The sequence below is a fragment of the Apodemus sylvaticus genome, chromosome 14 (genome assembly GCF_947179515.1).
Source record: "Apodemus sylvaticus chromosome 14, mApoSyl1.1, whole genome shotgun sequence".
NCBI classification, from domain to species: Eukaryota; Metazoa; Chordata; class Mammalia; order Rodentia; family Muridae; genus Apodemus; species Apodemus sylvaticus.
Window position 1 is genome coordinate 4305575 of NC_067485.1, and position 6806 is coordinate 4312380.

Sequence of the window (6806 nt, forward strand, 5' to 3'; positions counted from 1 at the left end):
GTGGCTCAGTGGTTGAGAGCACTTGATGCTCATCCGAAGGACCTGGTTTTGATTTATACTGTCGACATACTGGTTCACAACTGTCTGTAACTCCAGTACCAGGCAGTCCAACACCCTCTTCTGTCTAAGTAAGCAGCAGCATGCACGTGGCACACATGCGTACATTCCGGCAAAACGTTCACACACATGAAGTCATATTTTCAATTATAAGAATATTTTTATAAGTGAGTATAATATAAAACACTGGAACAATAATAACAAAACCCCTGAAAATCTGTGCTAGCTTGTGCAGAAGGAGCACACTTCTCCTATCATTGTTCAATGTCTGTCCCAAAGCTTCTCTCCACTGAAGATGCCCACAGTTCAGTGCCATCAAAGGCCACAGTGTGGTAGTGGCTGTACTGGGGTGTCCTCAGACCACACAGATAGAACCAGAGTAGGGACAGCTCTACAGAGAAGCCCTCCCAGCCAGAAGCTTAGCCCTGACTCCTGGCAGGCTCCAAAAGCCCAGGCTGGCAATCCACTTGCCACTCTCCCAGCTCCAGCTCTCCCTGGGGAAAACCACCAAGAATCGACTCGTGCACCATGCTGCCCTCTTGTGGCCACCAGGAGTCTACACACAGACAATCTGGGCAAGCAATAAGCCAGAGGCTTTAAAGTTTGTTTACTGCAACCTCAGACAGGGATGCCCAAGGAACACTTAGGAGAGGCACTTGTCCATGTACAAAGCAGCCCCCAGATATGCACGCACGCATGCATGCACGCACAAAACAATTTACTGCTTCGGGAAGCCTGTATTAGGACTTTGAGTCTCCTTTCTCTCTCCAGAAAAAATCACGAATCTTTCCTGCCACTGCAATCCCTGAGCCTCAGGTGCAGACACCAAAGGGCATTGGGAGGAGACCTAGGGCAGCAAGTCTCCAGAAACCCTGTCTGCTTTGTCCTCCTAGCTCACTGGACGGGGACATATCAATTCATCTGTCCGTCAAGTTCTTCCTCTGAAAAAACTAATCTAGCCCAAATTATCCTCCACTTCATTTTCCTAATTTATGGTTCAAAGTCTTGATCTTCTGCCTAACTCAAGTCCTCCCAGACATCCAGAAACAGAAACAACCAACATAGTATTAGACTCCTCACGGAGCCTGTGAAGGAGGTCAGTCACATCACCCACTTAATAATGTCCCGTGACCCTGCAGGAAAGGACAAGTTAGCTAACCCCGCTGCAGGAGTAGAAACTGAGGCCAAAGAGGTTCTATGATATAGCAAGTCCATACAACCATAGGGCAGTAGCAATGGGGTTTGCCCAGCAATGTTTGTGCTGGACTCTCCAGCTGTCTCCATGGGAGGACAATGATTGTCATCTCTCATGCTCATGGCTTTTTACTACAGGAGAGAGATGATACATCTACAAGCAAGAGACACAACAAGTGTAGGAAGAGGATGGGGCCGCAGGCAGTGAAGACTACAGATTCACAGAGACAGTAAAATGGAGGGCCAGGAAAACCTAGGACTCCCCACCCCGGTATGCGACTCCCAATCTCGGCTGCCAACTCTAGCTGACCAGCTCTTTAGATTCCCCACCACACACCCTCTCTTGTATCTGAAGAGAGTTCTGATACCCTAAAGCTCTTAGAGAAGTTACCCAGCCCTCTCCTCCCCTATCAATGTGAGAAAGCTAAGGGTGCCTGGACAAAGGGTGAGACACAGCCTCCAGGAAGGCCAGTACTTTGGGAACAGATTGGGGAGAAACCAAAGCCTCCCACCAAAGCCTCTCTCTCCATTAGAGCTCTGTCTGAGGCTTGGTTGTTCTGCAAACACTATCCTCATGAGCATCATGCCAGCCTTCCCTGCACTCCCAGCCAGAGTAGTTCTCACCCATGGAACTAGAAGGGTGTGAAATAAAGCCTTGAGAACCTCCCTGATTTCAGGTCCAGCCTCTTATTTTATTATTAATGTATTAATAGTAATATATTCACCTATGTGTGCCTGTAAATCTAGGCACATAATTATATTTATTTATCCACAGCATACAGAAGGATATAGACCGTCACCTTAATATTCAAAAGTCAGATTGTATGAAATCAAAGTCCTTCTTAGACCCAGTTTTCCCATCTGTAAACAGACTGGTGTATATCTAATTTCCAGGGTTGGAACAGTGTTCTGGGATACATTAAGTGTTGAATAAATGATAAACTAAAATCATCTATGTAGTTTTTCCTGTAATCAATTATCTAATACTTGATACTGTGATCAGTTACTGAGCTCTCAGTAAGAGCTGCTCTTAGTAGCAGTGGTCATGTGTGGGTGGTTACTCTCCACCAGGCTATGCCATGGGACACTGAGTTTAACAGTGCTCTCCTATGTTAGTTCCCATGTCTTACAGATAAGAAACTTGAGGCCCACTAGAGCAAAAGGATTTATCCACGGCTAGAGAGAAGCCCGGCTGAGAAGAGCAGTGGGAAGCAGAAATTGCCCAGTGTCTAAATCTAATGCTTGGAATTAGAACCCTGAGTTTACAACCACCCTAAACCAGAGGACCCTTTGTGGCACTACAAGCAAGGCAGAGGCAGCAGACAGGAGTTGAGGCCAGGGAGAAGGACTCCCAGTCCTGCTGAGTGCCCCTTCCCCCAGCCATCCAGGTAAATAGCTCAGCAGAGCCCTCTGAGTTTCTTTGTAATTTGAGTGGGCTGCAGGTTCCAAGGAGCCCTGGGGCTGCCAGCTTTCACAGGATTGCTGCCTCTGGGGACCCTGAATTTGTAAACATTGCCCCAGAGGGAGACACAGGAATGGAGGAGACTCTGCCTTTGGCAAAGTTTCCCCAAACAGGAGGCAGGGTCTTGCAAGAGGAGGAGGATGTAAAATTGTCACATGTCAGATTGGGAAGCAGGATCTCCATTGATTCCTGGATTACAGGCTCTCTGAGTTCAGATCTGTGTTCCAGCTGGTTAGTGGTCACCCTGGCAATTCCCCATCCTTCTGGCTCAGGCTTTTATAGGACTCCTGGAGCCAAGAGATTCAGATGTAAATAAGGTGTGAAAGAAACCATCCTTTACAGAGGGATGTTATCTCTCCAGTGCCACATAAGCCATATTGATAAATTAATTTCATGTTGTTGGGACCAAACAGCCCTGCAATTTTTCTATTGTTCAGCTAACTTGGTCTCTACAGTGTGCCATTAGCTTGAATTCCTTGTCATCTAGTCAGAGCATAGGGCAGCCATTGAATAAGATACTCCTTGACTTCTCCATTTACCCAGTCACTGGGGTGGAGACTCAGTATCCCCCCATCTTATTCCTGACTGCCTATTAAGATTGCGAGCTCTTCATTGAAGAAGTGAGCACAGTCCTGGGTCAGACTTTGGCATTCATCCTTATGCTCTGCCTCCCTAACATGTTTTAAATCTCTTAGGTTTTATTGTTTTAATCTTTGTGCATTTAAAAATAGTGTTCTTTTTAAATATTTATTTATTTGTGTATATGAGTGCTGTGTCTTCCTGTACACCTGCATGTCAGAAGAAGGCATCAGAATCCATCATAGATGGTTGTGAACCACCAAGCAGTTGCTGGGAATTGAACTCAGCACCTCCGTAAGAACAACCAGTGCTCTTAACCACTGAGCCATCTGTAGAGCCCCTAGCACAATTCACTGTAAAAGAATAAAATTCTAGTGACATCAGAAAATATTTAAGGTAGAATATTAAATGAAGACAAGCTAGGTAGGGCTGCAGTTGTCCACCCACCCACATCTTGTCCAGCAAGAATGAAGACAGACATATCCCCAGTTTTTAATCTCAGGGGGGTTATCTTGGGAGAAAGATGATTGCTAGTGACTTTCAAATTCTTTATATGTTTTTATTTCTCTCAAACTTTCTTCAATAAGTCTGTCTGCTTTTCAAACTAGGAAAGGTGTAACTGAACCCAAGCCACCCAGGGTCCACCAAGATGGGTGACAGTTTCCTTATTCATAACATGAAAGAGTTGGGCTAACTTTCTGTTTTCTTTTGGTATCCAGAGAACTGATTAGAAATGGCCTATCCCAGGGGTAGGAGGGCATACTTGGGACTCTAGACTGGGGTCCAAAGGCTGCCAAATGTCACACACTGGCAGAGCCTGGTTTGATAACACCTCTATGTGCACAACATGGTATTTCCTTGCCAGCTTGGTGGCCTTTGAAGTTCCTAGTGCTCTTCTAGGCAGAAGGAAACAGGAAAACTTGACTCCTTCTACCAAGCAGCCACTTCTCCTTCCCTCCAGCAGGACCTCTGACACACGGATCTCTTGAGTGCACTGCCTCCCAAATGCTTAAGCTGTTCCTTTGCTCCTGTAGCAGCCCAACATGTGGCCTGTCATGATTCTCCCTGCCATCTGGTCCTCCCTGTCACCCTGGTCCTCTGTGTCATCCTGGTCCTCCGTGTCATCCTGGTCCTCCCTGTCATCCTGGTCCTCCCTGTCATCCTGGTCCTCCCTGTCATCCTGGCAGTTGGTGTGTGTCTTCTTTTCCTTTCCTTTCTTTTACTTATTGCATTTTGCTCTTCTGATATCTTCCTTTAAAGCAAAGCCCATTTAACTGTAATCTGATTTACTCAGAGATTTCTGCAGGCATTTGAAACTCTCCCCTCTGGATAGTAAATAACATTTCAGCCAGTCTGGTAGAAGCAAGGAAGGTCTTTCTGTGTTGGCATGCAGGTTTGCTGGAGGGAGCTGCATGACCTTGGGCCTTGGCTTCAATATAGTGCAGGTCCAATATAGTAGAGGTCCTGTCCCAAGCTGACATGCTATTCATACTGCCTGGGGGCTCTCAGAGGGCTTCGGGGTGTGTTATATATTGTCCAGTATTATTCTTTATTCTCTTCCTCCCATTGCTAGTTATTAAACACAGGGCCTTGTGCATGTTAGCAAGCGCTACACCCCCATTGCTAGTTATTAAACACGGGGCCTTGTGCATGTTAGCAAGCGCTACACCCCCATTGCTAGTTATTAAACACAGTGCCTTGTGCATGTTAGCAAGCGCTACACCCCCATTGCTACTTATTAAACACAGGGCCTTGTGCATGTTAGCAAACACTACACCCCCATTGTTAGTTTTAAACACAGGGCCTTGTGCATGTTAGCATGCGCTACACCCCTGTTTGTTATGTCACCTTAACTCTTCTAGAAACCTGCCCCAGTCACCCATGCCAGGAGCTTCCAATTTCCCACGGGACACATTGCTTTGCAAGTGCCCTTTCAGAGCTGGGCTGAAATGCCCTGGTTTTTGTTGACTTTATTCAGCAGTAGTGTGTCAGTATGCAGAATCTAACCAGTGGGAGGGAAGCAGGCAGCCCTGTATTTCTGGAGCCTCTGCAGGATTCTAGGGACATGGATGGTTGGCCATGGATACATAGCCTTATTTCCATCCCATTGGAGCTGAGTGGCCTTAGGTGATGCTCGATCCCTTCAAGTCTTGTTTTCCTCTCTGACACAGAGAGAAGTATTTTCTTACAGGGCTGTGTGAGCATTGACTTTACTCTGTGAATACATGGCGTTTGTAGTGCCTGGAACGCAGGACATATTTAGAGGTGGAATTGTTATTGCAAGTCTATTTACATACTTGCCTCTGAACCCAGAGCTCTCCTATCACCAAGTGATACTAAGTGGTCAAATTTTGTGTCTGGCTTTGCAGTGTCTACTGAACCTAGAGAAGGCCATGGGCTACTAGGCATGTGGACGACTTGTCCTCATTTTCCTGCATTTTTCCTCATACCTTCTTTCATTCAATGGAGATCCCAAGGATGAGAGGTAGGGGAAATTGGGTAAGAGGTAAAGGGAGTCTGATAGTATCTCAACATAGCCCAGACTACCCTCAAGAGCCTTTGAATACCTTGGTCCCTGCCTTCACCCCCTGAGTGCTGGTATCAACACAGGAGCTACCACATCTGATTTATGTCATTCTACAGATCCAACCCAGGATTCCATGCATGCTAGACAAGCACTCTCCGAACTGAGCTATGCTCCCAGCTGAGACAGTTTTCTTCTGGCCAGGAAGGAACTGTAGTGCTCTGAGTGACTCAGACCTGATGGAAGCCAATTTCTTTACAAGTAGAATAGAAATGATGATGAGGGGTCTGTGTGAACACGCTAGGAAGAATGGGAGGACCCTGGGGAGTCCACTGGTAATAATATCCTTTTGTTCTTTACCATATCCTGGGAATGGGGAAGATCCTGATTAGAAAGATAGCGATGTGTGTTTGTGTTGGAGACACACACACACACACACACACACACACACACACGCACATGAGTAATTTTTAAATATTTTATAACTTTCTCACTTTACATTCTGCTCACATCCCCCCTTATGGTAACCCCCTTCCATGGCCCTTTCCCCCATTTCTCCTTCCCCTTCTCCTCTGAGCAGGTGGGGGCCCCCTTGAGTACCACCACCCCACCATCCTGGCACATCAAGTCTGCAGGGCCAGGCTCATCCTCTCCCATTGAGGCCAGACAAGGCAACCCAGCTAGAAGAACATATCCCACACCCAGGCTACAGCTTTTGGGACAGTTCACACTTCCAGTTGTATAGATCAGACACCTGTCAATTAAATTCTGCAATGTAAATAAAAAATATATCGAATAAATAAAAGAAAGTGGAAGGTAACATAGAGCAACATCGGAAATAATCTTCTGACCTCCACATTTGCATGCTGTGTTCACATATCCAGCCATTTTTCAGGTGACATTCCTTACTGTATATGAAGGTGCATCTCTGTATTTTCAATTGTTAAATCTGTACTGACAAAGAGCTAAGTGATGGCAGGAGTTTGATGC